Source organism: Apis dorsata, unplaced genomic scaffold, assembly GCF_000469605.1.
Source record: "Apis dorsata unplaced genomic scaffold, Apis dorsata 1.3 scaffold_193, whole genome shotgun sequence".
NCBI classification, from domain to species: Eukaryota; Metazoa; Arthropoda; class Insecta; order Hymenoptera; family Apidae; genus Apis; species Apis dorsata.
In genome coordinates this window covers 207,662-214,942 of record NW_006263477.1, presented here as the reverse complement: position 1 = coordinate 214,942, position 7,281 = coordinate 207,662, and the positions used below count along the sequence as shown (strand labels likewise).

Here is a 7,281-nt window from a genome sequence, read left to right as displayed (position 1 = left end):
GATGAAATAAATCTTTTTAAAAAATGAAGCCTATGATAAAATTTAATAAAACAGCTAATTTGCAAATTTATATAAATTTTATAAATTTATATTATTTTATTTTAATTATTATTAATTTATAAATTTAAATTATAATAATTTATATAAATAAATTTATTAATTATAATATAAATTTATAATAATTTAATATGTAATATATAATGTAATATGATAATTAAAATTAATAATATAATTCAATTTTTAATGTCATGTATTTTTTGTCATTATTTTGCTTTTGTAGAATATTGTTTTTGTAAAATTTTTACAATTTTTTAATATAATATAATTTTATTCTAATCATTTTTTCGCACAAACGCACGTGCGGTATTATCAATTGTTTTGAATAGACAGTACTAGAGATATTATAGGAAGCGTGTTTACCATTCACATCATGTTTACCTTTCTTGTTAAACGGTTCTTGTTAAGATGGTTTGGAACCGCAGCAACTATAGAATACTACATTATCGCTTTGCGGCTTCTTTTTTTTCTAACTTTTCTTCTTTTTGATTACATAAAAGTCACGTACTCTTATTTTTTTTTGTTTTTTTAAAGAAATCAATCTTAACAATATTTTTGAATGCTCGAAAAAACTTGGAAACTTATTTTTAATATTTAATATTAAAAGATAAATTAATTTAATCTTTCCAATTAAAGAATTTATTCTTCTTCTAATCGAAAGATAACTATTATCGTTTTTTTTATTAATTTAAATAAAGAAAAATAATTGATATGCTATAATAAATATATTTTTTATCATTCAATATTTTTCTTATTTATTAAATTCATATTTTATTAAAAATTATACTTCATAACAAAAATATGGCATAAAATTTCATCAGAAATTTTACCTTTTCGCAATTTATATAATGAATGCAAGATTAATATTGGTTAATTTGATTTAAAGAGTTGTTTCATTTCTTCTGTCTCGCTTCGTCTAATGCAAATTTCAATTTAATAAATAAACCTTAATTTACATTTTTAACTTTTATGTATATTTTGGCCTTTCAAAGATATTTTATGAATATATTAATATCCTATATATTAATTTCTAATATTTAAAGATTAATATAAATAAATACTATAAAAAAAATTGCACTGTTATGTATTGAATTTTTTAAAGTTTATCTATGTATGTAACAAAATGATAAAAAAATCGATGCAATACGAAATAATAGCACATTTTTTTCTTTCAGTCGAGTTAAATCATCATTTAAATTCAATTTAAATTCAATTACACATGAATTTTATATTTATTATTCATTCTCTAAATTTCATGTTTATTGAGTTATCTTCATAAAAGATATATAATAAATGTAAGAGAAAACTCTTAAAAGATAGTAAAATACAAACAGTTTTAACATCGAAGACATAGAAAAGAATAAGTACTTTATATTAGAGTTAAAAAGTTATTTAATATTTACTAGAAACACTTACATTTACTACGTCATTTATGATTTGCATGCAGTGAGAGTTATAGTAGATATTTGTTTCTAGCTATTGTCATAAATGAATACTTCACGATCTTTTGAAAAAGTAGTGAATTAATATGAAATTAAAAAATGTGTTTTGGAGATCATTGAAAATAATGTATTATATGTAATATATATTTTGCATCTCAATGATCTTCATTCAAATATTTTTTTTTTAATTTGATTTTTAATTTTTTAATTTTCTTTTCAAGAAAAAAATCAAGTAAAACATCCTGTTCCATTTATGAACAAATATTCATTAAAACTATCGTTGTATTTAAACTATAAATAATATAATCGTAAAATATGAATTAGTAATACAATCAATTATATCCGATAGGAAAAAATATTTTTAATATAGAAAACTAAACATATAAAATTATAAAAATATAAAAAGTGTATATAGCAAAAAGTAACAAATAAATTATATATATATATATATAAATACTGTAAATATATTTATGATGAATATATGATAAAATTATATTTACGTGATATTGCAAAAATTAATTACTTTTACAAAATCTAGTAAATTTAATATTACATTTAATATTGTAAGAGGACAATATCTATAATTGAATTTTACTAATTCGACTCGATGAATTAAAATTTTTGATTCGAATAATAGAAGTTTTATTTTATTGAATTTTTCGTATAAAAGAGATTTAAAAAATGAAAATTTGTATAGAAACTTTATAATTAAGAAAATATTATCAGAAATTTATAATATATTAATGTTATAATATATTATATTATTGAAATATTTTTTCATTTAATAATATTACTTATAACTATAATGAAATTTATTTTTGTACATTTCTTTGTCATGTATTATAAAACATAATTTTACTAAATTAAAAATCAAATTACTTGTAAAAAATATTTTAATTTATCAATTATCTGATATAAAATTTATTTTAGCAATTGTTTATTAATTTTTTTTATTCATTTTACAAAATTATGAAATTTGAATATGATTTTTTGTTCTACAATGTTTTATATGCAAATGTAAAACTATATAATTTTATAACTATATATATTAATATAATTTTGTCCATAGTTCATTTGCTAATTTTATATATAAGCTATTAATTTATTGATGGTTATTAATAATTTATAAAATTTTATTTTAATATTGTAGTTGTAAATAGCTTAATGCTTTTTTCATAATTTTTCCAATTCCATTCGATTTTAAATTATATTCTATAAAATTTAAAATAATGAAAGTAAATATAAAAGTATTTATATATAATAAAAATATTTATAATATCATAATAAATTATTTATTTTTCTTAAATTAAAAAAATTTTATTTAAATTTTCAATATTATATTTTCAAAATTAAAATTATATAATAAACTATTTACTTTCTATTCAATATAACAATGTGAATTATTCTATTTATATTTTTTATTATATAATGTTACACATTATTAAAATAGATTAAGATTATTATAAAATAATATTTCCTTATAATAGAAACAATTAATTTATTATATTACAATTATATTGTTCATTTATCTATTACAACATTATTATAACATTTTGTTAAATATCTATTGATTTATGATCAGATGTGTTACCTTAAAAATAATTATTAATAAAATTTACATTAGTTATAAACCATTTAAATAATAATTTAACAAAAATTAATAGCAATATTTCATCGAAATATAAATACGTACCTGAGAAATATAAGATTGAAATAGGTTAATACGAATATGATCTTTCCGGATCTATAAATCTCGTGGGTGTAACTGCGGTCGATTGCAGCTGTCTAAAAACTGGTGCACGTTACTCCAATGTAAAATAATCTAGTGCTATCTCGTTATAACAAGTTAAAGCTACGAACAATGATTAATCACTTGTACCAACTAAATGTTAATCGATCGGGCATATTTTAGCATTCTTTGTTCGTAAAATAATTTATCAATCATGATTCCCACGCAAATTTAGATGATCGATCTATGAAGCGATCCTAAAATGATTGAATACGCGTTACACAGATGATGGCTCTGTTTGCACTGCGGCCAAGGATCGAGTGAAGGTAATGAAATAGCTAAGTGAAACATCGCCTCTCTCTCTTTTCTTTCTTTCTCCCTCCTTCTTTTTCATTCTATCCTTTACTTTCTCCTTTGACTCCTTTCTTTTCACATGTACTTCCTTTAACCACAGTTGTCCCTATAACTGATATCCTGTATTATCTTCCGCGTAATAGTATTAAATTTCGAAATATTAAGAAAATTTAGTTTTAATTTAAAATAATTGAAGTCTATTCAATTTTATAGAGAGGATAAATGGAATCTAATTACTGTACTGTATTGATTAATTTTTTAAAAATTAGAAAAAACTTATGAAATAATTTTAATAATCATATTCTTAAGATAATTAAAAAATTAAATTTTAATTAAATTTTAATTATTGCAAAAATTTTTTTTTTACCAGCAAATAGTAAAATAAAGAATTTTCTTTTTATATTTTAATTATTATTTTTCTTACTTATTAACAAAAAAAATAATAAAAAATTGTCCAAAAAAGATAATAAATAGAAAAATAATTAATAATCAATACTATCTTATTTTATATAAAATAGTTAATAATCAATACATATTTTAATAAAAATAAATTAATTTTAAATTCAATTTATTTGAAAAATTTTTGAACTGTCATTAAATTTTCAATACAATGGATCATTTATTTTTGAAAAGAAATAAATATATGATAATTAATTTTTTTATTATATTTTAAAATCACAAATTAATAGATATTAACTCGAAATAACATAATATAATGTATTTTGAAATCAACATTCATATATATTCCAAATATTATATTATATTATTTCAACTTCATCTATTAAGTTTCAAATGAATTTCTTTTATTTATGTCAATAAATAAAAAAACATATCATTGTTATATATCATTTATAATAGCAGGCTTTCTCGAACATGTCACACATATATAGATATGCTTATGTGTATATACATATTTATGTACTGTATTTCATTTAAAAGAATTAAGTTAAGTGAAATCTTTCTAATACTTTCATATGCAAAAAATGATTTATCACGCAATTTTTATGTTTATATCGAATGCGTATAATAATAATAGTTTTTTCATATTCAAGAATTTATAAATTATTCCAATTTTTAAAAAACTGTAAATACTTTTTATTAAAATATTAAATTTATTATTATTATACGAATAGCACAAAAAATAAAAGTTTTGTATTTAGAAATCTGTTTTTTAAATTATCTAAATTCTCAAATATTTTATTATATCATGTTGTGCTTAAATCATATAACTTGAATTTATTAAATCATTGTTCATAAGATATAACTCCATTCAATGATATTCAAATGAAATTATAAAAGTGAAATATTCCAAAAAATTATAAATAATAATTACATATTCAACATTACATACATTCGTTCTTTTTTTTGATTTATTAGCATACATCCTTTTTTCTTTAGAATCCTAAATGGAATAATTTGAGAATTTTTATTTAATATTTTATAATAATTTTTTTCAATTTTTATGTCAATTGTTTAAATATTGTTTATATTAATATTAAAAAGTATTTAATAAAATTATTCGATTGATTTTACTATAGTTTTAAATATTTGAAATACATATCTAGAATGCTAAATTTTAGAAAAATCCATAGTGAACCTCAGTGACTTTGCTTGAGTTTTTACGTAGATTTTTAGAACTCGTGATCTTAAGGGTTAATTAGCCACAATGACAGTGAAATATAACTGTCAGATAATTGTTCACAATTACTTATTTTTATTTTTATATAATCTCTTAATTTTAAATAAATAACTAATCTTTTTGCACATTTATATATTAGTGTTCTTTGAATTACTTTTATATAATGAAAATGAATGAATAATTATGAAATTCTTTCAGTAAAGAATATTTTCTTAACGAATGAATACTTAATAAAATAATAAAATTGTTATATGTACATATAACTTAATGGCTATGTATCTATTTATTTATTTAATCATCTATATAACTAAAATAAGAAGATTTTATCAATTTTAAAATGAGGAAACTTAACGGTTTCATTATCCATGGAAATCTCTTGGAACAAAATATACAGTTGCAGTGTAATGACGGAACGGTTTTATTTTCGACGGTGTAGAAGATGTCACAGGAAATCCTGCTATTCAAAGCTGAGAAAATGGGTTAAAACGATTCATTAGGGACTCTATCTGGAGCATTCTTTTATCGAGAGATATGTAGTTCTAAAATAAAATTTTTCTCATACATTATTGCATTATTGTCTTTTCTTTTTACGTCTAATATTATTTTTTTATATATGCGTGTATATTAATGAATATTGCTAAAAAAAAAGAAAAAAAATAAAATGTTGCAACTTAATTTCATCTACTTTAAATATTAATTTCTTATTTCTAATTGTATTTATATTTAATATTTTTTTATTTTTTTATAATGGATTCTAAATATTAAGCAAAGAATTAATAAAGTTAATAATAAAATTGATAATTTATATATATATATTTTTATAGATTAGATAGATTAGAATTTATTCTTATAATTATTTATTCTCTAGATTAGATATTGAAAATATCGACAAAGATTATATGTATAGAAAATTTCATAAAGAATATATTTTCACATTATATTGAATCTATCCTCTCTTATACATATTATTTATAAATATAAATATACTATATAATAATATATAATAAACAAAAAAATAATATATATTTAAATTTTTAAGATTTTGATTAACTTCATCGATAATCATTTTTATATTCAGTTATTTATGTCTTCGATGTTTAATTTAATTATTGGATATTTATTTAATTTAAATTTGAATATTGGCTGAGTTTTTATCATCTAAATGTTGAATATTCAAAATATTAATTTTAACTTGAATTTGAATATACAGATAATAAAAATTGAATTTGACTCTGAAATATATTTTTTTTTATATAAAAATGTCGGACAATCAATTTCATATCAAATTTGAATTTTATGAATCAATTGCAATTATAATTCTTATGTCAAAATAATTGACTATCGCTAAATTTAATTATAATTTTTTTTGTTCTAATGATATTTGATTTCAATCTCAATCGATAATATTATATGTAATATGAAAATGATAATGAGATTATGTAACTATTATTATTATGTATTATATGATATAAAAATGTATTGATGATAAATCTATTTTGAGAAAAATCTCATATGAGAATTTAAATTATTAAATTATTATATAAATTATATAAATTAAATAAATTATAAATTATTAAATTATTATATAAATTATTATATAAATAAATTATTAAATGGTTTTTAATAATCATAATTAGAAATATAATTTAAATAAAAAATTTAAACATATTTCAAATTAATAATGTTAAGATTGTATCATATTTAAGATATATACCTATATATATTTGGCTATGTTGAGATATAAAGGAATTATTCAAACCAAAATAAGATGAAAGATCAAAAATACAAAAATATAAAAATATAAAAATTGCATTTCGTTTTTAAATATTATAATTAGTTAAATGTTCAAAATTAATAATTTCGATTAAATACGTAATTTCTTTATCTTAAAAAAAAAAAGTTTTAAAAAAATAAAGTCTGGCATCATATTCTATCTCTGTCTTATTTTATTTAACGCAAACTTAAATTGCTTATAACTTAATAAATAAGATTCAATCGATATTTTTATGTCTCAACTTTTATATTTGTTTTGATCTCTAAAAGATACTCTTTAAAAATTA

General features: G+C 18.2%; 2 protein-coding genes across 2 annotated transcripts in view; one reads left to right on the top strand and one right to left on the bottom strand.

The window, feature by feature from the left end:
• Window positions 1-3,699, bottom strand: part of LOC102676646 — an 11,644-nt gene extending 7,945 nt beyond the window's left edge. Inside the window, exon 1 of the mRNA XM_006614595.2 lies at window positions 3,193-3,699. The gene's annotated coding sequence lies outside the window, so the exon portion shown is untranslated. The remainder of the gene's footprint in view (window positions 1-3,192) is intronic.
• The window catches only part of LOC102676776 (unconventional myosin-Ie-like), a 29,562-nt gene that overhangs the window by 11,742 nt on the left and 10,539 nt on the right, over window positions 1-7,281 (top strand). The gene's annotated exons all lie outside the window — the stretch shown is intronic.